Source organism: Protopterus annectens, chromosome 2.part0, assembly GCF_019279795.1.
Source record: "Protopterus annectens isolate FY-2018-M chromosome 2.part0, PAN1.0, whole genome shotgun sequence".
NCBI classification, from domain to species: Eukaryota; Metazoa; Chordata; order Ceratodontiformes; family Protopteridae; genus Protopterus; species Protopterus annectens.
In genome coordinates this window covers 141,454,278-141,480,776 of record NC_056728.1, presented here as the reverse complement: position 1 = coordinate 141,480,776, position 26,499 = coordinate 141,454,278, and the positions used below count along the sequence as shown (strand labels likewise).

Below are 26,499 nucleotides of genomic sequence, written 5' to 3'. Positions count from 1 at the left end.
GAGTTGAGATGTAATGCAGCAATATTAAAAACGAGACATTGAGAGATAAAGTGCTGCAGAGATTCTCTTGTCTCCATTGCCTCTCTTGTTCTGCACGCATGTATTGTGGTGACATAGATGTCATATCTATGTGTAGTATGTCAGCATAGAACAGGGGATATCTTTAAATTGAAATGACTAAAACCTTCTTGAGTCAGAATAGCATTCACTTTACAGCAAATAGATTTGTTATGCTTGTTTTTAGAAATTGTGTTGGAAAATGTATTTATGTTTGAGGGGGTCTTTATTTATACAGGGGGCTGGCCCTCTGCCATTAGTTATCCCAACATGGTATTAGCCTTTTGGGAAGAGCAATCTGTTTTTCAAGGGAACAATTTTATGGAATATGTTTTATTTTATAGGAGGTTTGTGGATGACATTGTTTTGTTACGGGGAGGATCCCACACACATTTGCGAAGGTTTTAAGAGTATTTGCATGCTTCCACTTCCTTTTTAAGATTCACAGGTCATCACTCCTTGGATTCGATAGACTTTTGTGATGTACGTATTATAAAGGATGGGAATGTATGCTTAAGTACAGGATTGTATAGAAAATCCTGTAGATGTAATGTGGTTTTACAGTGACACAGTATGCATCCAGCTTACATCTATAAACATATTCTGAAGAGCCCAATGCTGCATATGTCTAGGTTGAATAACCTGGATGAATGATTTTATAAAGATCTATCCACATTGAGAACTGATTTTAGGGAGAGAGGTTACAAACCTAAAGAGATTGAGGATGCATGTAAGGAGGCAGTGAGTCTTAGAGCTGGTAGGGCAAAACCGTATTTTTCTGATGCTCATAGAAACATGAGAATTATACCATGACGGACTTTTCCTTAATCCCTACTCCTCCGTTTTTGAAGCCTGCTTCGCTATTAAATTAAATGGGTTTAACATAGCGAGATTTTAAAATAAGCAACGGAGATCTCCGGACGCCGTTGCTTTTTTTAACCGTCTCCTTATGTTAAACCCATTTAACATAAGGGCAGTAAACAGGCATTATATTTAAGAAAAGTAATAGTTTCTTTTCTTAAATAATGTCAATAATGCAACCAATGATAGATCTGGGGTATCAGGACAGAATACTGTAGCCATTTAATTGCATTACATAAGTGATATACAGGTGATATGCAGAATCATCAGGACCAACTGGTCTATTCTTCAAACAGATAGTTTGATTGGGACTGTAGTAGGGGATAAGCCTCATATTAGGTATAAGAATAAGAAATCTTTCAAGAGGAAGTTTTGTTTTAGGATGAATCATAGGTCCACCACTGTTAATTATGGTATACAGGGCAATAGGAGATGTCATAGATGTAATTTTTGTATTTACAGTAATGTATCCAGCAAATTTGTTCACCCGATTACCAGTGTTACATATGAGTTTAGAGTGTCAGGTGATTGTCGTACAGCTAATGTAGTCAACCTCGCCTCCTGCACAGCATGGAAGAGTTTTTACTAAGGCAAAACCAATTGCCCATTTTTGAAAGGATGAGGGATCACCTTTATAATACTTGGATGAGAAATACTAGAAGTACTTTAGCTAAACATACATTAGAATGTGCACCTACACATAGTTTTAGATTTGGTGTAGTGGAAGTTGTTAAAGAAAGTCCATGTCAAGGTGACATCAGGAACTATACAGAGAGAAGAGAATTGTGGTGGATAATTAATTTACTGTCAGACAAATTTCCAGGGTTGAATGAAAAGGTTTCTTTGAAACCTGTTTTAAAATCCAAAGATCTTCCTCACTATTAGGAATTAGGGCCATTTAATATTGAGCTGTCTTTTAACTGAATATAATTGTATTGTCTGATTTATAATTGTTTTACTGTATATTGTGTGTAGTGTGTTCTTTTTGAATGGTCTGAAGAAGCACCATTGGGTGTGAAAGTGCTAACCACTTTTCAGAAGTCTTTTCAGTTTATTAAATACATTTTATTTTGTTATCACCTGCATTGTTTCTGTGCTGAGGTTGGTTTGTTTGCAGTTTTTAGAACAGACGATACTGAAGAAGACCAAAGTGCTATTGTGACAATAGGAGGAACTGCCAGCCATGTCAGGAGAAGTAGGGCAGGGGATGTATGACTTGTGCCAGCAAAGCTAGCTGGAATTTTGTAAATAATATATGTGTTCTAATAGAGGACACTGGGACAGCAGAGGTTAGCTAGCTAGTGTACTTTAAGAAAAATAAGGAAAATGTAAATGAGCTGTTAAACCATTAAAATGTCACCCTGCAGTGCTGAATATGTCCAGAGACGGTGGGTCTGAATTAAGCATTTTGTTCATAAGCTCAGTAAAAAGAAGGGAAGTCCCAGGCACTGCCATAAACATTTAGATGTGTATTGAAGCAGTCTATATAAAATTCCTGTCTCAGCTCCTAGAGTTAGGTGAACAGATGAGGTAATTCTGCAAGTCATCTTGGATATTGTATTTTACAGGGAGTAGTCTCTAGGGTATTCAGTATTCTGTTTTGGGGAGCCTGACTATAAAGACATCACATATTTCATTGTGCTTTGCTCTATCAAGTAAGTTATTAGGGAATAGTAATTCTAGATTCTGTCAGGAATATAGTGAAGCTTAGTTTAGAGATTGTTTTTCCTTTATTTATATGAGTCTGTCCATCAATGTTATTTTCAATATTTCCTGTGATTTGATCTCTATGGTTTAATGTAAATATATATTTAGTAGTTTTTGTTATTTTATTATTTATTATTAAATATATTTAAACGTTTCATTTTGGCTGGTCTTTTTTAGAGAGTACTTAACCTTGAGAGTACTTATATTTATTTGGTGAAACTGTGTGGGCCACTCCAGATGGCCTAGCTGTCTTGGTCAGCTAATACCATTTGTATTAGTATTAATATTTTACAGTATAATTGGACAACCTTTGTTAAGGGCCTTAAAGTAGCTGATTTTGGAGTGTCTGGTGGCAGTGATAACTACCTTATACTCTGGGCAGAAGGTGGCACAGCAGGTAAATCTGCCAGCCTTACCCAGATGTTTGTGTGTGTATAGAACATCAAATTTGACTGTGTGTGTGTGTGTGTGTGTGTGTGTGTGTGTGTGTGTGTGTGTGTGTGTGTGTGTGTGTGTGTGTGTGTGTGTGAGCTACTTAGAGCAGGTTCACAAAACACTAGTCTTACAGAGAGGGTGCTGGAGGACTTGGCTTGGACACTCTGGCTGAGGACCTAACCCTACAGTTGTAGCAGTGGGGAGTCTTATTGGGGACCTGGAGTGAAACAGATATAGAGAAATCCATACACCAGGCTGTTTGTGTTCCCTGTATGCTCTTAAGGGAAACTGTGCTTGATGCAGAGAGGTCTGCATCTGGAAACACTAAGTGTATCCATTTCTATTCCAAGTGCACATACCTCTCCAGTGTCAGTGGTGAGGATTCAGGCTTCCTGATTAGTGGCCCAAAAAGGGGTTATCACATATTGTTGAACAGTGGTGTGGATATTAATTGAACTCTTGTAGCCTGTAAGCAGTTGTCACCAGAAAAGGTGCACTCTCAAACAGTCCCAAAGTAGGCAGTCAGAGTTTCATATCATAATAGTTTTATTTATTTACTTTTTGTTTGATAGGTTAGTCAGGGAGAGCAGGCAAGGATGTCAGCAGAGGATTATGGCAAGCTGGCATAGAATCATTTGGCTGAGATGTGCCAAGCCAAGGGTATAGTGCATGCCAACCAGACTAAATGGGAAATTATTGCAGCCTTAATCACAGCTGCAGCACAGACCAGCAACCAGGAAGACAACCAATCTGGCATTTGGGATGCACAGCTATCAGAAACAGAACAGTTCAACTTTTCCTAAGAGGATTTAAAAATCTGTCTGGAGTTAAAGAGACTTGAACTGGTGGCCAAACATTTGTAATTATAGTCATCAGAGAGACTGCAGTGTTTTGAGGTCAAATTAAGTGAGAGACTGCAGTGTTTGGAGGCTGAAGAAAAAGATAAGCAGCATCAACATGAGAGGGAGATGCTGACTCTTCACCAGGGTCATGGAGGTAATGGGGACAGGAATAACCAAACCCCAGAAGCAATAAAGGTCAATACATTTCTTCCACAATTTACAGAGGATGATAATTTTAATAGTTTTATTCATATATTTGAAAGGATATGTAAACAGTATAATGTTGATCAAGGGCTCTTGGTACGGTTCCTGAACCCCTTACGCTGTGATAAATCTGTAACTACTGTTTCTAAATTGTCTGATACTGATTGCTTAAACTATGATACAGTGAAAACATGTTCATTGTAATGTTTTAAGTTAACACCTAAGGCTTACAGAAAAAGTTTCATGAGCATAGATGCAAGGCAGATGAAAGTGTGTAATTATATTGTTGAGCTAAGCATTTATTTTCATAGGTAGGTGAGAGGGTGTCAGGCCACCACTTTTCAAGGGCCGTGGACATTTTGTTGAGGAAACAAGCCCTTAGCACTCTGCCTGAGGACATGAGAATCTGGTTGACAGACAGAGAATGCAACTCCGCAGATGAGCTGGGGAAAAAGGGGATCTCTACTTAGCAAGCAGGGCATCACTGCACAGGAAAAGGATACACAGTGCTGCACATGGATGTAAGGGAACCCATGGTGGGCAGCCTAAACCACCCCAACAGAGTCTAGCAGTAACAAGGAAAGTCATTAGTTCAGGTATATGGCCAGGATCAAGGGTTAAATTTTTAAAAGTAACCATTGGAGTTGTGTAGTATATGGATTCCCAAGAAGGCAATGTGGGGAACAAAAGGTGGGTGAGCCAGCAAGTGGGAGTAACAGAATGCCAGTAGTAAGTTGTTTGGAGACAAAAGGAGTATCAAACTTCCACCAGCGTTTGTATCCTATCTTAGTGGATGGAAAACAGGCTACTGCCAAGACAGACACCACCTCTGATATAACCATTTGTGAAGCCTGCAGTGGTTAAAGAGGCTTGTTTGGGCAGTCCACTCCAGTCAGAACTTTAGGAGGGATCCCATTCCAGATGTCTTTGGCCAGGGTTCACATTGATTGGGAGGGTGGAAAAGGAAGCAAGCAAGTAGATGTGTTAGAATATATCCCTGTAGATGTCTTGATAGAGAATGATTCTGATAATGCAGTACCTTGTGTGTATGCAGTGATACACAGTCAGGCTTGAAGACAGTAATGTGGGTCTGGTAGCCTGGGGAGACCCAGACAGGCCACATGTCTGAAGCCAGTACTAGTGATGTGGCTAATTCAGGGAGACAGCTACCTTGTAGAAGTGAGCCTGAAGATGAGCCATGGCTGCTTAGTGGTGCTGATGTTCCCTTGGACAGGGTGACTGCAAGGGAAGAGGTGAGTGGTAGTACCCAGGCTGACAGTGAGGCACCACTATCAGAAGATACAAGACTTCCTGTGGAAAGGGAACTGGGAAAAGTCACAAAGACTGAATTGAGTAGGCTAAGCTCTCAGACCCTACATTACAATGCTTGAGGGAGGTAGCTAGGAAGGTGCCTGATTCTCAAGGAAAAGGGGAGTCTGGATACTGGAACAAAGGGTTACTGTATAGAGAGTGGACCCCAGAGGGAGGGCTAGAAAGTGAGGCAGTACAGCAGTTGGTAGTGCTCAGAGCCTACCATCTGTCACTTCCAGCTATAGCCCATGATATTCCTTTTACAGGTCATATGGGCATAAAGCATACAAACAAAAGTATTATGCACAACTTTTATTAGCCTGAGATTGCCAGGGTTTTAATCAGGTTCTGCAGGACCTGTGAGCAATGTGAAAAAGTAGGCAAGACAGGAGACAAGGTCAAAGCTACTTTGATGTCATTGCCTGTGATTGAGGAGTTCTTCAGAGGGTAGCTATGGATATTGTGGGGCCTCTGAGTACCTAAGTTCCATAGGGATGAAGTATATCCTAGTGGTAGTAGATTGTGTCACTAGATACCCTGAGGCAGTGGCTCTGTCCTACATCGAGGCAGAGAAGGTGGCAAATGCTTTGCTAGAGATTTTCAGAAGGGTACATTTCCTAAAAGAAATACTGACTGACAGAGGTGTCAATTTCATGTCAGAACTGCTGGCTTGTCTGTGGGACTGCTGTGGGGTGAAGCACCTAAAGAAAACCCCCTACCATTCCAGACTAATGGTCTTGTAGAGGGTTAAACATTACACTAAAGACCATGCTATGGGCATTTGCAGACCAGTTTAAAAGAGAATGGGACAAATGTTTGCCCCATTTGTTGTTTTCTTACAGAGAGGTAACCCAGGAATCCACAGGTTTTTCATCCTTTGAGTTGTTGTATGGGCATAGGGTGAGGGGACCTCTAGATTCGATTCATGATGAGTGGGAGGGCGACTGTGAATCCCACAAGGAGTCTTTTGTGGCATATGCCCTAAACCTCGGGACAAGACTTAGGGAGCTCATAGGCTTGGTCCAGGAGAGCCTGGTAGGAGCCCAACAGCAGTAAAAGTTCTGGTATGACAGGAATGCTCGAGCCAGAGACTATGCTGTGGGACAGCATGTGATGGTGCTCATTCCTGTCAGATAATATAAGCTGCAGGCAGCATGGGAGGGACCCTTCAAAGTGGTAAAGAAGGTCATTTGTGGCGTTAACTACATGGTAGAACTGCTAGGCAGAAGGCAGGATCACAGACTGCATCATGTTAATATGATGAAACCTTACCATGACAGGGAGGCCCTTGTGCTAAGTATTTGCAGTAGGAGCTAGGAGGAGTCTGAGCGAGATCTATGGCTACAGGGAGCCAGTCAGCAAAATCCCAAGTTACTATGTTGGAGCATAGGGTTGCAGGCATATGATTCAGCACTGTAGTGGGGTCAGCAGTGCCAAGGCAGATGGAATCTCAAGGCAGGGTATGGAGTAACGTATTACAAGATAGGCTTCCATCTTTCAAGCAACACGTTTCTCAAGGGTCACATGAAATACTAGCTTGAGTTTTCAAAGGGGGAGAGGTGTGATGATAAGAGGTACTGCCAGCCATGCTATGAGAAGTAGATCAGTGGATGTATGACTTGTGCCAGCACATCTAGATAGAATTTTGTAAATAATTATATGTAATTTTTATATCAAATTGATTTGTGCAGATGCTTGTGCTGGAAATGTATTTGTGAGGTTTGCTTGTGTTAAAATGTATCAACAGTGCACCCTGCTGGAATGAAAAGAAATGTACATGTATTATTGTAACTGAATTAAATGTATATGTTCTAATAGAAGACATTGGGACAGCAATGGTTAACCAACTAGTTTACTTTAAGAAAAATAAGGGAAATGTAAATGAGCAGTTAACCCATTAAAACTGTACCCTAATGTGCTGAATAAGACCAACGACAGTGGGTCTGGAAGAAGCCTTTTTTCATTAGCTCAGTAAAAAAGGGGAAACAATCACTGCCATAAACATTTAGATGTGCATTGTAGCCATCTATGCTAAATTCCTGTCTCAGCTCCAAAGGGGAATATTGTGAGAACCTAGAGTCAGATGACCAGATGAGGTTATTCTGCAGGTCATCTTAGATATTATATTTTACAGGGAATTTCTGTGTATTGACTATTCTGTTAGTGAAGCTTAGATTGTCTTTATTTGTATAAAACTGTCCATCAGTGTTATTTTCAATATTTCCTGTGATTTACTGTAAATATATATTTAGTATTTTCTTGTTCTTTTATTATTTATTATTAAATATATTCAATATTTTCATTGTGGCTGGTCCTTTTTAGAAAGTCCTTAATCTTAATAGTGCTTATATTTATTTGGTGACACTGTATGGGCCACTCCAGAAGGCATAACTGTCTTAGTCAACTATTACCATTTGTATTAGTAATAATATTACACAGTATAACTGGACACCCTTTGTTAAGGGCCTTAGAGTAGCTGATTGTGGAGTATCTAGTGGCAATGATCACTACCTTATACTCTGAGCAAAAGGGGGCACAGCAGGTAAATCTGTGCCAGCCCTTTCCCAGATGTGTCTGTGTGTGTGTCTGTGTGTGTGTGTGTGTGTGTGTGTGTGTGTGTGTGTGTGTGTGTGTGTGTGTGTATATGTGTGGAAAATCAAATATCACAGTTTATGTGTGTCAGAGACACAAAGCATTGGTCATACAGAGATGGTGCTGGAGGACATGGCTTGGACACTCTGGCTAAGGACCTAACCCTGCAACTGTACCAGTGGGGTGTCTTACTGGAGACCTGGAGGGAGACAGATATAGAGAAATCCAGACCCCGGGCTGAGTCTGTTCCCTGTGTGCTCTTAAGGGAAATTATGCTTGATGCAGAGTGGTCTGCATCTGGGAATACTGAGTGTATCCTTCTGTATTCCAAGTGCACATCCCTCTCCAGTGTCACTGGTGAGGATTCAGGCTCTTTGATTACTGGCACAAGGAGGGGTTATCACAGCTATCATACAATTAAATTATTTAAACAACTTCTTTCTTAAATAATGTCATTGTATATGATCATGGGATATTACTAGGCTATTGACCAGGAGGTCATTTTAAGCCTAGCTGTTTCATCCCATACAATAACATAGAAATGTTAGTCAATATCCAAGATTGCATTTAGTGATGACTGCCCATGTCCAGGATGGTTGTGGGCTCTAGCCCCTGTAAGAATTTACTGTGTTCTATCCACTCATCAAGGATCCTCTTGAACAGTGTAATAGAGGTGCTCTGTTTCACATGAAGTGTTAGCCTGTACCAAAGACATGGCAGTTGCTGGGAGATAAATTGGCCCCTCCAGCATGTCCTATTTAAATCGCAGGTCATATTTAGGTCCGTGGAATGGGTAGCCCTAGTCCTATTTGATTTACATATATGCAGCAAGTTCATTAGGTTTGGGTCTTGGATTGCTCTGTAGGCCAGGCATAAGTCTACCCTGAGAAGTGTATATGATCTGGAGTGTAGTGACGGAGGACTTTATTTGGTCTGTGTAAGGCACATGCAGGAGCCCCTTGATCTTCTTTGTTAGAAACCTCTGAGGTCTTTCTAATTGCTGCTGGCTATTAGTATGGTACATGCCAAATGTGGTGTTATACTCAGTGACCTGGATAAGTGCCGAGTACGGGCGGGTTATAACATCTTTTGCTCTCAAGGTGATGCCTTTACTAATAAAGTGTGCTGTGTAGAAAGCATTTCTTGTTACAGTAGGCACATGGTGGTCAAAATTAGGCAACTTGTGATCCCAGGTCCCTTATGACTTCATGGGTACTTAGGGTGTTGTTGTTGATTTGATAGTGTGAGGGGACATTGTTTGTGCCAAAGGGAGTGATGATACATTTCTTTGCATTTAGTTTTAGACCATGACTAATAGACCAGCCACTGGACTGCATGAGACCCTCCTGAAGTATACTGACATCATTTGGGGATTCAATAATTGCACCTAGTTTGCAGTCATCTGCAAACTTGGTCAACCACAATCCCTTAGTATTGACCTAAACATCTGAGAAGTATATACCAAACAGTAGGGGGCCCAACACTGACCTCTGTGGCACCCCACTGGTAACACATCTGCTGGTTGATGTGGAGTCACCCACTTGGATTGTGTATTTCCAGCTGGCAACCCATCGTATGATGAAGGGGTTTACATTCAGTTTTCTAATTTTATTGGTAATGCCTGAATGTGGGATTGTGTCAAAAGCCTTTGGCAGGTTGAGGCGTGCTGTGTGTACAGATTTGCCCTCATCAATGGCCTTGGTCACATTTTCAAAAAAATCTACCAGATTTACTGGGCAGGATCTGCCGTTCACAAAGCCATATTGGGTAGGATCCAGGATTGGAGGTCACCTATGTCTGTATTTATGAGATCCAATTGATACTTTCCATGACCTTACAGATTAGGCTGGTCAGACTTATGGGTCTGGAATTCTCTGGGTCTGTTGCTAGTCCACATTTGTGAAGGGGAATAACTGTTTCTGCTCTCCATTCCACAAAAAAAGCCTATGATTGAAAAGGGGAGTTAGTGGTGATGTTAGTCCACCTTTTAGTCTGTTTGGAAGACAGCCTGATATATCATCTAGTCCCATAGAGGCTGTGTTTTTTGCCTTGGACAAGTATTTGAGGACCTGCTCTTCAGATATTTAGGGTGGGGGAGTTTGGGGGAAGGTTTGTTGTAAGTTAGGAGGGGATAAGGGAGTGACATATTTTCCAAACCTATCTGCTAGCAGGTTTGCTGTCTCTGTGAGGTCAGTGTGTGTGATACCATTGGCCACTAGTTCTGCACATGCTTGGGTCCTACCATTTAGGTTACTTATATAGCTATAACCTTATGGTTATCCTTGACTGTACTTGCTAAGTTTCTCTCAAAGGAGCCTTTGGAGGATTTGACAAGTTGTCTTATTTGCCTGTTGAGGCTGAGGAGGATGGTTTTCCATTATTGGGCCATGCTTTTGTTTTCTTGGATAGCAGCTTTTTGTGATTATTGTAAAGTTTGTTGATGCTGGATGCCCGCTATAGCAGCTTGTTTTTACCTGGGGTCTGGCTTTGATTCTTTTTGATTTGGACAAGTTTATACTTTTATGCAAGTGATTTTACAGGGCTTTATTATAAGGTTCAGCAGAGTTACCACTTCAGGCTTGGTGGGGGGCTTGGAATGCATTTATACCTTTACCTAGGAGTGCATAGTTTGCCTTGGTGAAGGTTTTAAGTCTTATTTCACCCTTTGTAATTTCTAGTGTTAGTGCCAGCTCAAAGGTGACTGATTTGTGGTGATTTTTAACTAATGAGGGTTTGACAGTTGCGGCAGTGCATCTTTTTGACATATTGGTGAGGACCAGATCCAGAATGTTGTTTTCCTCTAGTCAGGCATGGACAATTTGTTCCAGGGCATCTGCATTAACAAAGTCAAGGAGCTTTTGTGCTAGCAAATTAGGGCTAGCGTAGCTTTCCCAGTTGATGGTGGGATAATCGAATCCCCCCATAACCAGTGTGTTCAGTAAAATTTGGATTGTCTCCAGTTTGGTCAAGTAGGCTTCCTGAGAGTTGTGACCCATGGAGGGGGATCTATAACTGGCTATGATATGAATGGGGGGTCTTACCCACTGTAACCTGGACCTGGAGTAACTCCATGGAGTTACTCTAGTAGCATGGCCCTTATATTGTTCTGCTTGTTTCCCACCTTTCCTAGCTAATATAGTCCAGATCCCAGGCTTTGCCGGTTTCAGGACTTTATTTTCTGTGTTCAGAGCTATCCAGACCTTGCTGTGGTAGAGGGAAGTCCTACTGCTTACCAGTGGGAGTGGTGAGCATTGTACTGCCTATCTAACACTAGAGGAATGGTTTCCAGCTCTGAAATTGTAATTTTATTAGCCATTTTGGGCTGATTTCTATCCTTTCAACTTTTTGGCTTAAAAACCCGTGTTTTTGCGCGTTTCTCACATTGTGCAGCACTGTGGAGCTACAGTTAAACTATTCCAGGTGCCAGAAAGTCTGCTGTTCAAATTTTCCCTCAGAACTAGCTGGTTTCTCAGTAGTAGCACTAAAATCTGAATCCCTGTGATTAGCACTTACAGATTATTTATTTTATTTATTTATTTATTTAAATTTGTTGACTGGGAGTGTCCGACTGGACGTGGGTCCATTTTCAGCGGAGGCCCGGGGAGAAAAGCTCCACAGTAAAATAAACAGACAGTAGTTACATTGGATTACATAGCGATTAACAATTTAACATAGAAATTACTTACAACATATTTACAGATGAAGAACATAGTACATCAGTAGACAACTAAAATCTTTATCTGTGAAGTACATAACAGGCATTAACAAATGTAACAATGAGAAGTTCCTGCTGTATAATAAGTACTAGGCTTATGAGCATCTGAGCTTGCTATAATCAAGGTAGTTAGTGGAGTGGAAAGAAAGGTAATAGTTGGATGGGGTGGATGATATTAGAGTGGGAGTTGCAAGGGCATAGCCAGCATGTTTTTGAGATCCCCCACCATGCCCCAAGATTCTCACTACACCTTTCTAAACATACTGGAAAATATTAAGATACAACCAAACACCCTAATACTGGGTGATTTCAACTACCCTGCCATTAACTGGGAAAACTAATCGGGCACTAACACCTTTTCCCAAAGGTTCTTGGAATTCATAAATTCCAACAACCTGGATCAACTAATCCATTGTCTCACCAGGGGCTCCAATATCCTAGACCTGGTCATTACCAACATGGGAGATAGATGCTCCACACCAGTGGACATCCCCTCATTGGTCAGGTCTGACCATAAGCTAATCACCCTTGACATCCACATCCCAACCCCACCCCCCAGTAAGGAAACCTCTGTAAAAAACTTCTCCAAAGCCAGCTTCATGCTATTCAAGTCAGAAGTGACAAACTTCATGACACCCATGCAGGCGGGAGCTGAAAGTTCGACTGCTGAATCCTACACTAAGGCACTGTATGAGCACATCCACTCGTGCATGAATCGTGCCATCCCAAATAGAACCAAGACGCACTTCTCCAAAAAATGCAAGCCAATCTGGTGGTCCCCTGCCATAAACAAACTATACAACAGAAGGAAGAAACTGTTGCAGAAAAGAGGAAAATCCCAGGATGCAAAAAACTCCCTTACCAGCCTCAGTAAGAAGCTGGGATCCCTCATAAAATCTTCCAAAGCTAGTTACGAAACTAAAATTGCCAAAGATTCCGAAGACAACCACAAGGCATTCTATAGTTATGTCAAAAATCTAAATGACAATGCTCAGATTTGCTCTGAGCTACAACAGAATGACATTAAATATACTGATCCCAAGGATATTGCCCATCTCACCCCCTAAAGGGCCCATCTCAATACCAAAAGATTGCCAAATTCCGGTAATCATGGCCACACAGGTAGAAAATGCACTCTGCCAAGCTAAGAATACAGCATCCATGGGACCAGATGATATCCTGGGCTGTGTACTACATGAACTACAAAATGAACTGGTACCAAACCTAAGTGTCATGTTTAATCATAGACTCACTTCAGGCTTCATGTCCACTGAGTGATGCACAGCTACAGTTATCCCACTCCACAAGGGGGGATCCACCTTGGATCCTGGGAACTACTGTCCCATCAGTCTGATCTGCAAGGCCATGGAAAGCATTATCATGGAACTTATAAAAAAAGACATTGTCAACCTTCAAACACTGGACCCCACCCAGTTTGGGTTCGTGAAGGGCCAATCTTGTCTTCTGAACCTGACTGACTACTTCAAATCAGTCTCCAAAGATGTGGATGAGGGTAAGGCGGTCCAAACAGCCTATCTGGATCTCGCCAAGGCCTTCAACACCATCCCCCACTCTGGAATCATAGATAAACTTATTAAGCTGGGCATAAATCCTTATATCACTTGATGGGTTGCTAACTGGCTTACTGACAGAACCCAGACACTAAAAGTAGCCGACTCCAAATCCAGCTCCAGACACGTGACAAGTGGAGTACCTCAGGGTTCAGTCCTGGGTCCTCTCTTGTTTGGCATCTACTTCTCCGAAGTACAGGCCAACACTAAGGGACTCTGGCTAACAAAGTTCACAGATGACTGCAAACTGGGAGCCATTACTGAATCCCCAAATGATGTGGATATTCTACAAATGGGCTTTACAGAAACAGATGCTTGGTGCCAGAGCCATGGGCTCAAGCTTAATGCCAAGAAACGTATAGCTATCCCCTTTTGGAAAAAACATGTACCCATGAATTACCACATAGGTGGCAGTACACTAAACATGGAAAGTGTGATGAGAGACTTAGGGACATAGGTGGACAGTGGTCTCACCTTCGATAACCACATAGCCAAGACAGTCAGGAAATCCTTCTATGTGGCACACCTCATCACTAAGGGCTTTTCATCCAGAAAAAAGGAGGTCATTGTCCCACCATACTCATCCCTCATTAGAGCCATTATAAAGTACAATGGCCCGTTTGGTATGTACCTCACAAGACATCTTGCAACAGCTGGAAAGGCCACAGAAATACCTCTATAAAAGAATCACAGGCCTAAAGCAGATGCCCTATGCTGACCGTCTAAAAAAACTCCAGCTATACTCTGTGGCATATTGTCTACTCAGAGGTGATCTCTGCTTAACATCCAAGGCCATGTCAAACCCTGAGCTGTTGGACATGCTCCACTTAAAGAAATCCCAATCCCTCAGATCCACATGCTCCAGGGATCTAAACCTTGTCATCACAATGAAAAAACATGCTGGAGAGATAGCTTCCTGATCCAGAGACTCCCCATATTCTAGAATAGACTGCCCATACATGTCAAGCAGAGCGCCTCCTTGGCCCTCTTCAAAATAAACCTTGACGACTGGATGGGAGATAGGAAATTCACCCCGGGGATCATGTCAGTCGCCCTGCTAGACAGGGGTCCAGGGAAGTAAATATTGTGGGAAGAAATATCTAGAGAATTGTTATGGCTAGGCTTGTATAGGCCCTAGGTCCAATAGCCTAGTACCAACTTATGAACCTATGAACTAGAAGGGAGGTGAATTTATCTCCAATATAGATTGAAACACCTTCTCCTTTGGTTTATACACATTCATTTTGTGGTTGAAAGGTGTGGAAGACATTGTAGGCTTGCAACGCAGGGGTACTCTCTGAGACCTTGAACCAGGTTTCTGTGACTGCACAGACATGTGCATCTTCTAGTGATAGAAGTGCTTCCAGGGAGTGCAGTTTTTAGTTTAAGCTCTTAGCATTTAGCAGCATGATAAACTACCAACCGACACAATGTAACACCAGAGACTTGTAAATAAACTGGCTCAGCTTCCCAGACACTGCAAACTTTAATAGACCAAACGAGCAAAAAAACACATAATTCTATACATATGAACAGATAACTTAGTGCTTTCACCCACATACATAGTCAGGCATCATCAGAGTTTGCAGTGTCTGGGGAGCTGAGCCAGTTTATTATTTAGCAGCATGACCCTTATTTTGTTCTGAATGGGTAATTTCACTTCAGTAATGTTGTTTTTGAGACTTTGCTTAAAAAAAGGCACTATGGGGGTGGCAAGAGCCCTTGCTAGCAGCTGAAAGCCCAGAAGTGCCAGGTATAAAGCATCTCTGGCAGAGCAGTGAGGTTTGTTGACCATGGCTTCCCAGGCTTGCAGGAACTGGATCCCCTTTGAATGACACCAAAAAACAAGCCAAATATTGAAATCAGTCATTTTTTGTTTATACTGTGGCATCATTCTCGTTGAGGGTAGTATGCTACTCAAGGCTAGGAGCATACCTGACTGGGACACATACTCAGGGAGCTCAACCATGTCTCTCTTCATATAGTGCAGTGAGGTAGGTGATTCACACCAACATGAACTATGAGAGAGTCATAACACAGTAAAGCAGACAATTGCAGTACAACAGTATTTTTAGTACACAGTAAACAAATACAGTATAAAAGTAGATGGCAGGCAATAAAAAATTGCAGTCTTCTTCTTTTGGCTTTTCCTGGTTAGGGGTCACCACAGCAGATCACCTGTCCACTCATGATTGGCTGTGGAGTTTTATGGTGTCGAGTTGCCAGCCCAGCACCCAAACTTCCACAAAAGGCACACACATGCATGCAGTCACACCTAGAGCCAATTTTGAGTGTCCAATCCACCTACAGCATGTCTTTGGGATGTGGGAGGAAAATGGAGCACCTGGAGGAAACCCACGTGACCACAGGGAGGACATGCAGACTCCACACAGAAGGCACCCCAGCTGAGGATTGAACCAGAGAACCTCTTGCTGTGAAGTGGCATTGCACCACCACAGCCACCCACAATAAAAATGTGCAGTAAATAGTATAAATAAAAAAAAAAAAATAAAAACAAGCAACTTATGCTTTTGGAGCTCAGAAGCCTTTAGTCATCTGGTATCTCAGCTTAGAGTTGTTGCTGGTATCCCACCTCAGTTCAGCTCGGCAAACAAACAGAAACCTGGTCAAAAAATTATATAGTAGCATAATCCATGACTGGAGCTGAGCCAGTTTATTATTTAGCAGCATGACCCTTATTTTCTTCTGAATGGGTAATTTCACTTCAGTAATGTTGTTTTTGAGACTTTGCTTAAAAAAAGGCACTATGGGGGTGGCAAGAGCCCTTGCTAGCAGCTGAAAGCCCAGAAGTGCCAGGTGCAAACCATCTCTGGCAAAGCAGTGAGGTTTGTTGACCATGGCTTCCCAGGCTTGCAGGAACTGGATCCCCTTTGAATGACACCAAGAAACAAGCCAAATATTGAAATCAATCATTTTTTGTTTATACTGTGGCATCATTCTAGGTGAGGGTAGTATTCTACTCAAGGCTAGGAGCATACCTGTCTGGGACACATACTCAGGGAACTCAACCATGTCTCTCTTCATATAGTTCAGTGAGGTATGTCTCAGGTCATTCACACCAACATGAACTATGACAGAGTCATAACACAGTAAAGCAGACAATTGTGTACAACAGTGTTTTTAGTACACAGTAAACAAATACAGTATAAAAGTAGGTGTCAGACAATAAAACATTGCAGTCTTCTTCTTTTGGCTTTTCCTGGTTAGGGGTCACCACAGTGGATCACCTGTCCACTCATGATTGGCTGTGGAGTTTTATGGTGTCGAGTTGCCAGCCCGGCACCCAAACTTCCACAGAAGGCACACACATGCATGCACTCACACCTAGGGCCAATTTAGAGTGTCCAATCCACCTACAGCATGTCTTTGGGATATGGGAGGAAAATGGAGCACCTGGAGGAAACCCACATGACCACAGGGAGGACATGCAGACTCCACACAGAAGGCACCCCAACTGAGGATAGAACCAGAGAACCTCTTGCTGTGAAGTGGCATTGCACCACCACAGCCACCCACAATAAAAATGTGCAGTAAATAGTATAAATAAAAAATAAAAAATAAAAAACAGGCAACTTATGTTTTTGGAAGCTCAGAAGCCTTTAGTCATCTGGTATCTCAGCTTAGAGTTGTTGCTGGTATCCCACCTCAGTTCAGCTCGGTACAAACAAACAGAAACCTGGTCAAAAAATTATATAGTAGCATAATCCATGACTGGGTGTGGGTATCACATCATTTACTCATGGTTGCCTTTGTCTGATCTCTTGAGCACATGGCATTTGTGGGTAAATCCTATAATATCCACACCCATTCATGGATTATTGCTAAAGCATAATTTTGCATGTGATATATACACTAAGGCTATATCTAGTGCCAGATGAGAGACTAAAAATTGAGAAGTAGAAAACACTGCAATAAGTAGAAAACTCTACACCTCAAAAACTTAGGGAGGAAGAAATCAGCCAGCAATTGAAGATGCCCTTTCTTATCACTATTACAGAATTCTTTACTCTTGGGATATCCTGCCAAGGATAGCTGAATGTCTGGCCAGCATATCAGAGACTTTACACCTTCCAGGTATCCTACATCAGAGGCATGTCCTACATGCACGGTGTAAGGTATGTATGTGATGTACAGATACCGAATCCTCAGAACTTCTTTGCCACCAGTCTGAATGCTACCACTGAATTTGGTCTGCCTGCCATTCTCCAGGTGGGTTCATCTACTGAGCCTCCAAAACATAAGTTCCCCATCGGGGCTCCTTCCTTTCTCTTTTCCTCATTGTAGTTTGTTTTCATGTCATCAAGGAAGGTGAAAAGGTGAGTTTAGGAGGCAGAGTTTCCATAAAGACAGACATGAGAAGTGTCTATTTTGTTTGGGTGCTACACATGACCATAGTGTGAGATTTGTTAGACATTTGTCCCTAAGACACTCTGTAGTCATCTGTCATCCATCAGTGTAGTATGGCCAAATCTTCCCACCCCAATGTTCATCTGCCACTTAAGAAAAAGCCAAAAAGGCATATACTGATCCTGCTACTGTCCAGCCTCCACAGGATTTCTCTACTAGGTTGCATGAAGATTTTGAGGATTGCCCGATGCCAACATCAGTTCCATCTGTCACATGTCAGTAGGACACTGATGCAGAGGTGCTTACCTGCACATCCCCTGAGGCTGTGCATACATCTGTTGAAGATGTAGAGGAGGAACCACAGCAGATTATATATGAGGGATCTAACTGTTTTCCTCAAATGCTAATTAGAGAAGAGGTGCCTGGTACCATCATCAAATCTGGACAGGGGGTCTGAACCTCCTAGATTTGTTAAAGCAGATGTTCCTTTAAAAAACAAACAAAAACACGTGACTTCCATGGCTAAGGCTCCTCACAAAGAGTGGCATGACTTCAACCCCCACACAGTTTGTCTGTCCATGCTTCTGCTCTAAAGGCCAAGGGATTTTGATTCATCAGATGAAGTCTTGGATTCTGGTAAGGAGTCCTTGGCATATTCCTCCCAGACCCACTCTTCTCTGGCCATGGGGGTCTAATGATAAGATTAATTGTCCCCTGATTCTCCTTTTGAAGAGTCTGAAAGCTGGAACACTTTAAATGGGACTGTTCCGAGGTTTCTAATGTTCAAAAAAGATATTATGAACTCTTACAAATGGACTTTCCCTAACTTTCTACAACTCCTGTTTTAGCTGCCCTTTTGAATACCTTTTGAGAAGCTTCTTAGGCTCCTGACTCTCAACCTCCAGCCCTTAAGAAGGCAGGGGGATTTTATAAAATCCCCGAGTATGACAAGTTCTTGTATAAAAGCCCTTCAACTGATTCTTCTGTTGTTTCCATGTCCATAGATAATCCATTCAAATTGTTATCTTCTTCCAAGCTTTCACCTTCTGATAAGGACAGCCGGGCTATGGAGAAGTATGGGAAAAAGTGTACACTTCTGCTACTTTGGCCTTCAGGGCCATTAATAATCAAACCCACATGACTAAGAATGTCCAGGTTCTTACCTCCCAATTTGGGGGTGGGGATTTTGACTGATATGCCTTATTCTGATAGTAAGACTTTTGCCCTCTTTCTTTTGAGTACTGGCCCTTAGGTGGCTCACCGTTCGACTAAATGCAGTTATGGTGCTGCTGATGCCACTTCTAGGGCAGCTGTATCTGGATTTGTAATGAGGAGATACACCATGTTGTGCCTTCAGGCCTTACCTGAAGACAATAAGGCCAAACTATTAGATTCCCTCTTAGACAACCAAACTCTCTTTGGCACTGCTACTGCTATTGCAGAATTGTTTAAAACTCTTCAGGATATTGGTAAAATTATGCAGAACTTGAAGAAAATCTGTTTCCCCTGTCCCTAAGTTCCAGAGAAATTATCTGTTTAAAACTTCTTATGTCTTTAGGCAGCCTAGACAACCTGCCAGGAACAAGAGAGTTCCTAAGTGATTCTTCTCAGACAAGCCCACAAGAGTCCTAACAGCCAAAAACCTTCTTTTCCTGACAGATCTGCCTCTGTCTGACAAGCAGCCTCCCTTACCTTTGGCCAGATTCCCCTGTTCCTCAGGCTGACTCTTTGTTTTCCTGTTTGGCAACAGGTAACTGCAGACACATGCACACTCTCCATTATCCAAAATGGTTATTTTATGGTTATTTTATTGTTTGGAAGTCACTTCCTCCATTCTCCAGTCTTCCTCAGCCTCCTCCTTGTCAGATCACTCATTTTTCTTTGGTTCTGCTGGTTCTGGTGAATCAGAGAACCATCCATCCTGTCCCTTTGTTTCAGCAGGTAACAGGTTTTTATTGCAGAAAGTTTCTGGTTCCCAGGAAGGAGGGAGGTTGTGGAGATCCATTCTAAACCTGTCTTTTCTCAACACATTTCTCAAGGTCCCTTCTTTCAGGATGTTGTCTCTTCTGACACTTTTCCCTCTGTTGCTTCCTCAAGCCTTACTGGTATCTCTGAATTTGAAGGACACTTAGCTGCATATTCCTATTCAACCTCTCTCCAGGAAGTTTTTACATTTCTCTATTTTTTCCTGTCATTATTTATTTGTCTTTATTGACCAGGAAAGTCACCTGGGCAGGGCCCATTTACAGGGAATACCTGGGGAAAAAAGTTCCACCACAGTACATTTACATTAACAAGTGGATTTCAGACAGTTCTCAGAAATAAATCAGTTCACTGTTTTGCCTTTTGATTTTTATACAGCTCTGAGGGTCTTTACCAAATGTCTGGCCCCTATGGAAGCCTTCTATATTCAGGGAATTCAAATATTCCCTTATTTGGACATTTTAATTCAAGCACCCTCTCAGCAGCTCCTACTTCAGGATTTACACTTTACTATACTTATGTGCAGCATAAGTTTACTGACTGGTTCAACCTGAAAAAGTCTGTGTTGACTGCTTCTTGGGACCAAGTGTTTCTCAGTTGTAGGATTCAGACTATTCCATTTCTGGCTTAGCTCTTGCCTCCCAAGATCCTCTCTTTGACTGCTTATTTCCAGTTTCTTCTTCTTCCTCTATTTCAGTCTTTAACAGAAGGAAATTTCTCCCAGCTCTGGCATACATGGTGTATACCATTCTCATGGTTCCCTTTGCCAGTCTTCACATGAGATAATTTGAATGGTATCTTATGACTGTTTGGTGCCAGCACTGCCATCCCCTGGAGTATTTGGTTATTGTCTTGCCTTGAGCTCTGCTGGTGGATTCACCAGATTCCCCTGAATCCAGGTCTGCCTTTCCAGGTTCCTGTCACTACTAAGGAGCTGGACAGGGACGCTTCCAATCATGTTTCGGGAGCTCCTTCAACAACCTAAAAGCCCAGGGTCTATGGTCTCATAAACAACTGACAGACTATATCAATGTCAAGGAGATGAGGACTCTTCTTCTTAGGCTCCAGTCCATTCACTCCTTTTGGGTTTCAGGTTCTCTAAGGGTTTTTACAGCAATACCACAGTCATGTGGTACATCAGCAAGGGGACACAAAATATTTGCAGACTGGCTTTTTATGTTTGGAATTTTGCAGTACACCATCACTTAGTTCTTCAGGTGACCGACATTCCTTCAAAGCACAGTCTGGTGGCAGACACTTTCAGCAGGTCCAGGACAAGTTCTCACAAATGGATGCTTCACAGGGAGGTGTTTCTGAACATTGTACATTGGTGGGATAGTCATCAAGCACATCTTTTTGCCTCAACTCTGAACAGACAACTTCCCAAGTTCTTTTTCAGACTGCAAGTCCTCTGGCTTGGAAAATGGACACCATATCTTTTTCTTGGAGGAGGGTGATTCTGTATGCCTTTCCCCTTTTCTTCTACTACCAAATGTCCAACACAATATCATGTGAGACAGGCCCAAAATCTTGCTGGTGACTCATTTTTGGACCAGACAGCCCTGGATGAGGGAAAGTCAGTACTTACAGCTTACCTTGACCTGGCCAAGGACTTTGATACAATCCCCCACTTGGGCATCATTAGAAAGCTAACACAACTCAGTGTTAATCCCTGTCTCATCAGATGGGTGGCCAGCTGGCTCACAGATAGGACCCACAAGGTCAAAATAGGTGCCACCACCTCTGGCAGCAGACCTGTCACTAGTGGTGTTCTACAGGGATCTGTCCTGGACCCCTACTGTTTGCCATCTACTGTTCAGAGGTCCAGACAAAGACAAAGGGCCTGTAGATAACCAAATTTGTGGGTGACTGTAAGTTGGCTGCTGTTATTAACTCCCCAAATGACATTAACATACTGTAAAAGGGTCTCACAGCTACAAATAACTGGTGTCAAAGTCATGGCCTTAAGTTAAATGCAAAAAATGTATTATCATACCATTCAGCAAAAACACGGCCCCTACTGATTACCACATCAATGGCAACCCCCTAAGCACACAACCCGTGATGAGAGACCTGGATGGTTGACAACAGTCTCACATTTGACCATCATGTGGCAGCAGTGGTCAGAAAAGCCTTCTACTTGGGTCATCTCATAAGTAAAGGGATTGCATCCAGAAAAAAGGGGCACAATTTAAATAAATAAATATTTGATGTGCCAATTAATCAATTAACTAATGGGTGTATATAAAGTGATGGAAACTGCCATTTTACTATTTAATCCGAAGAAGTCTGAGGGATACTTAGACGAAAACGCTTTTTTTATCTTTTCCTGCAGCGTTAAATAAAGGAATTTGTTATTCATTTACATCAATTCATTGTGTGGTGCCTCACGTGTAGCGTTCAGACATTTGGTACTTCTGGGTCTAATATTGGCTAACTATTTAAAGTTATAGTACAGATTTGGTGGCAGGTTTCGATTTTGTGACATTCATTATTTTATATTTTTATTGTTCTGTATTTTTCGTAATCTTGTCTTTATAATTTCCTATTTGACTATATGGGTTTTCGCTTATTTGAAACAGACACCCCCCCATATTTATATGATCTAATAAATACTAGATATAATGGTACTGTAAGTTCTTGTTGAAGTATTCTCAGGTCATTATTACTTATTCTGTCTCCTCCCAGTGCTTTGTTTGGATTCTGTTTGCATAGTTCTTTTTCATTATAATCTGTTTTGATTTCAGTATCTCTGGTCACCTGTATATTACTAGAACAATAGCTTATCACCTCCTTTGTAGAGTCAAACTGTTTTGCATAAGATTTTGTAAATATATCTATAATCTGTTGTGTCTGAGAATAAATTTTAGAATCTACACACAACGTATCAATTTGCATGTCTTTACTCCTTCCACATATTGTGTATATATATATATATATATATATATATATATATATATATATATATATATATATATATATATAAAATGGTTTCCTATTATGCTCAATATCTGTATATAAATGCTCTTCACATTTTTCTTCATCTTGTCTCACACTGTGCTTAATTTGTTTGTCCATCTTGTTTATTTCAGTTTCCAAAGTTGTAGTTCAACCACTTTTCTGTTTCTTACATTTTTTGTCTCTCACCTTAATTAGATATCTTGTTCTTATGGAAGTATATCCCCCTGACAGTGTATGCCTAGATCCTGATGTTAAAAATTTTGTTTATGATTTTTTGCACTCAAACAAGTTCTCATTCAAAACTTTCCACATTCCTTCTGCAGTTTTTCCACTGAACTCATCACTCCAATAGGTTTTATATAGTGACTCATTTGTTTCCATCTAATCTGTAATTAATCTTCTGTGTATTTTTTTAGATTTCAGTTTGGCATTATCTAGCAACAAATTAACCCTTATAACCACATGATTGCTGCACATCTGTGATGATAAAACTTGACATGAAGTAACAAAGATGACTCCAAATGGTATAATGAATAATTCTTGATGAAGTTCAGTAAGGTAAACAAAGTCAGATGGTATTTTAGCATAGCCATCCCTTGCCTCCACCACCACCCCCCGAGCCTAATTTTGGACTGGCATCATGCAGGGGACAAGGCAGTTTTAAAAGACCAAGACAAGGCTAATAACATTATAAACTTAATATTAAAATCATAAAAAGCAAGCTATAATGTTTTCAGAGATACAAGCAGTTTATTTCCATTTTGTAATTCCTTTCTTGACAGTGTATTCCAGTCGTCTGAATGATGTTGAGATAAGCTATGCTGGCTTGAAAGTGTGAAGTGAAGTTTGGAACAGATGAATTTGTCAAAGGACAACCTTGGTATGAATAGAGTGGGGGGAGATGGATGTAGGAAGATAGGTATGTTCGGTAGTGAGTGGGCAGGAAAGAGTTAATTAGGTTGGGAGCTGGGAAAGGAAGTGAGGTAAGGTGTAGGGGTGGGTTTAAGGGGTTTTGTAGGGGAAACTGGTATGAGTAAGCACATTTTGGTGTGGTCTTGTTGAAGCTGGATCACGTCCTGACAACCTGAGGTGTTATTAAGGTAGGCCTTGGGTAGTGTTAGTCAGTGAGGTGAGTACAGTACGGGTTATTTGTATATGTATCTATCTATTTTTTATTGCGAGGGGGATTATGGTGGGTGATGTAAAGGATATATGGCAGTAGTGTGTAGATATGTAGTGTAGCCATATTTAGATATTTGTGTCCATGGTGGTTTAGTGGTTATTTCTCTCATTGCGTCTCTTCATCTTATTGGGTTCCCTGATGGTTTAGTGGCTTAATCGTCATGTTTTTCTTTATCTTGGTGTGTTAACTGGTTCCATGGTGGTCTAGTGGGTTTTGCTTGGTTGCGGCAGGATTTAATAGCTGTTTCTGGTTTCCCTGGTGTCTAGTGACAGCTTTGTGACATTTTGTGTGCATGGTTCAGTTCCCTGGTGTCTAATGGCAGCTTTGTGAGGTTTGCGTGGATGGTTTCAGTTCCCTTGTGGTTAGTGGTGGCTTTAAGAGGTTTTTGGATGCTTCCATTGTTTTTTTCTTTGTCCCTGGTGGTGTAGTGGTTATTCATGGGCTTGTACTGTCAGTTGCGGCCAGGTGTGCATGCGCAGTAGTGCTATTGTGGTCTCTGATGGGAAGAAGAAGAAGAAAAAAATGCCTTCTCGAGTTCAGCAGGTAAGTGCTGATGGTGGGGGTTGGGGATGGTAATGGTTGGTTTCTGTCCCTGGTGGCTGCGGTGTCTGTGTGGGATTTGTCTGGATGGTTTTCACTGGTGGTTAGTGTCGGCTTTGTAGTGTTTGAATGGAAGGTTTCTGCTCCCTGGTGGTTAGTGGCAGCTTTGAGAGGTTGTGTGACTGGTTTTGGTTCCCTGGGGTCTAGTGACGGCTTTGTGAGGTTTGTGTGCATGGTTTTGATTTCCCTGGTGTCTAGTGATGGCTTTGTGAGGTTTGTGTGCATGGTTCGGTTCCCTGGTGTTTAATGGTGGCTTTGTGAGGTTTGTATGGATGGTTTTGGTTCCCTGGTGGTTAGTGTCGGCTTTGAGAGATTTTCGGATGGTTCTGTTTTTTTTTCCTTTACCTGGTGGCTAGTCGCGGCTTTGGGAGGTTTGCGTGATGTTTTTTGTGTCCTGGTGGCTAGTGGTATGTCCCTGGGTCTTGGGGGAACATTCCCAGCTCTTTTGGATGCTTTTTCCCTGGTTGTTAGTGGTTTCTGGGCTGCAAGTAAGCTGTGCGGCTTTCCGCATTTGAGTGGATAGTGTGTGCATAAGCAGTAGCATCAGCAATCATGGATTGCCTTCTTTATTATATAAAAAAAAAATAAGGAAAGCAGCAGAAAAGTATACACATGTAATAGCTAGTCTGTATGGGCTGGCAGGGAGATCAGGCTAGGTTCTTTAGGCAAGTAAGATTTGGGGTGTATTATAGTTAGTATTTAGTATATATAACAAAAAAATAAATAAATAAATATATATATATATCCTATATGTATAATGAATATATAGCAGATTAGATGGCATAGTCTGGGGTGACTGGCATTAGGTGATAGAAGTAACTAGCTGTTAGACACATGGGATTGCAGTGACATGCAGAGGTGCATGGTTCAAGTCCCAAGACAGTCAACTTTTTTTTCCCCCTAGGCTGACTTACAGATGGTAGTTAGGGGAATAAGTAGTTGAGGGTAACAGTTTAGGAGAGGTGATAGGCATAAGCCTTTTAGGAATTATGTGTGCTATTTGTCTACAGGTACTGGTTGGTGCTAGCATGCATTTCTTCAAAAGGTTGTTTTAACAACAATTTCTCTTTTGTTTCTTTAGGTTATCATGGCTGAAGTGTTGAGACAGAGTTGGGCCAGTACTGTGGTGCAAGCTGAGGACCTCTTCGAAGACATTTCTACTGAAGTTCCATCAACTAGTGCTCAGGATCTGAAATCTCGGTGGAAGAGGCAGACGGTGGCTACAACCCAGGGGTTGAGGGTGAAGAAAGCCAGACAGTCAGCATCGGAGGATGTGGCAACAGAGTTTGAGATGCCACTGGTGGCCCCTTCATCTTCCGCAGGTATTTTTTTATCAAGTCTGACAGGGTGTGAGGATATAGCAGCAGCTATGGGAGGAGCATCAGGGTGCAGTGATGGGGTCCAAGGTGAGCTAGCGGGTAGAGGTTTACAGGTGTTGGTTTATTGTGAAGGGGTCCTAGAGGTTGGGTTGGTTCTTGCCTGGCATGGGTAGGTGGGTGAGGCCGGGGTACTTTTCGGGAGCAAATGAGAGGGTCCTTTCGTGGAGTTAGGGGGTGACCGGGGGACTCATTCCCCTAGTACGGTCCAGGTTTAGGAGTTGTTCCTGACCTATTATCTGCTGCCAAGTGTGGCAGGGGAATTGACTAAGGGTTTTCAAGGGATTTTTCTATTAAGTTCACGTTGGTGGAGGACGGTATGGTGGGAAAACCTGAAAGTCTGTAAAGGGGAGGGAGGTGGTTTTGCAGGAGTTGATTGACAAGGAGTGTCAGGCAGTGAAATTGTTGGGTCCATTTAGTTGTCCTCCATTTTCTAACTTTAAAGTGTCACCGTTAGGTTTTGTTCTTAAGAAAAAGCAAGGTGAATTTCATGTGATTCATCATTTGTCATACCCTGGGGGTAAGTCTGTGAATCACTTGATACCCAGTCCAGAGTTTAGTGCCATGTATTCATCATTAGATGATGTGGTCCGAGTTATCAGGAGTTTTGAGGATCCTTGGTTAGTTAAAGTAGATATTGAGTTGGAGTTTCATTTGTTGCCGGTGCAGGAGGAGGATTGGCCTTTGTTGGGCATGGTGGTTGGGGAAAAAAAATATTTTGACACTGTTATGC

General features: G+C 41.9%; 1 protein-coding gene across 1 annotated transcript in view; it reads right to left on the bottom strand.

Annotated features, from left to right (window-relative positions):
• The window catches only part of LOC122793005 (potassium voltage-gated channel subfamily H member 8-like), a 3,945,365-nt gene that overhangs the window by 2,747,430 nt on the left and 1,171,436 nt on the right, over positions 1-26,499 (bottom strand). The window lies entirely within an intron of this gene.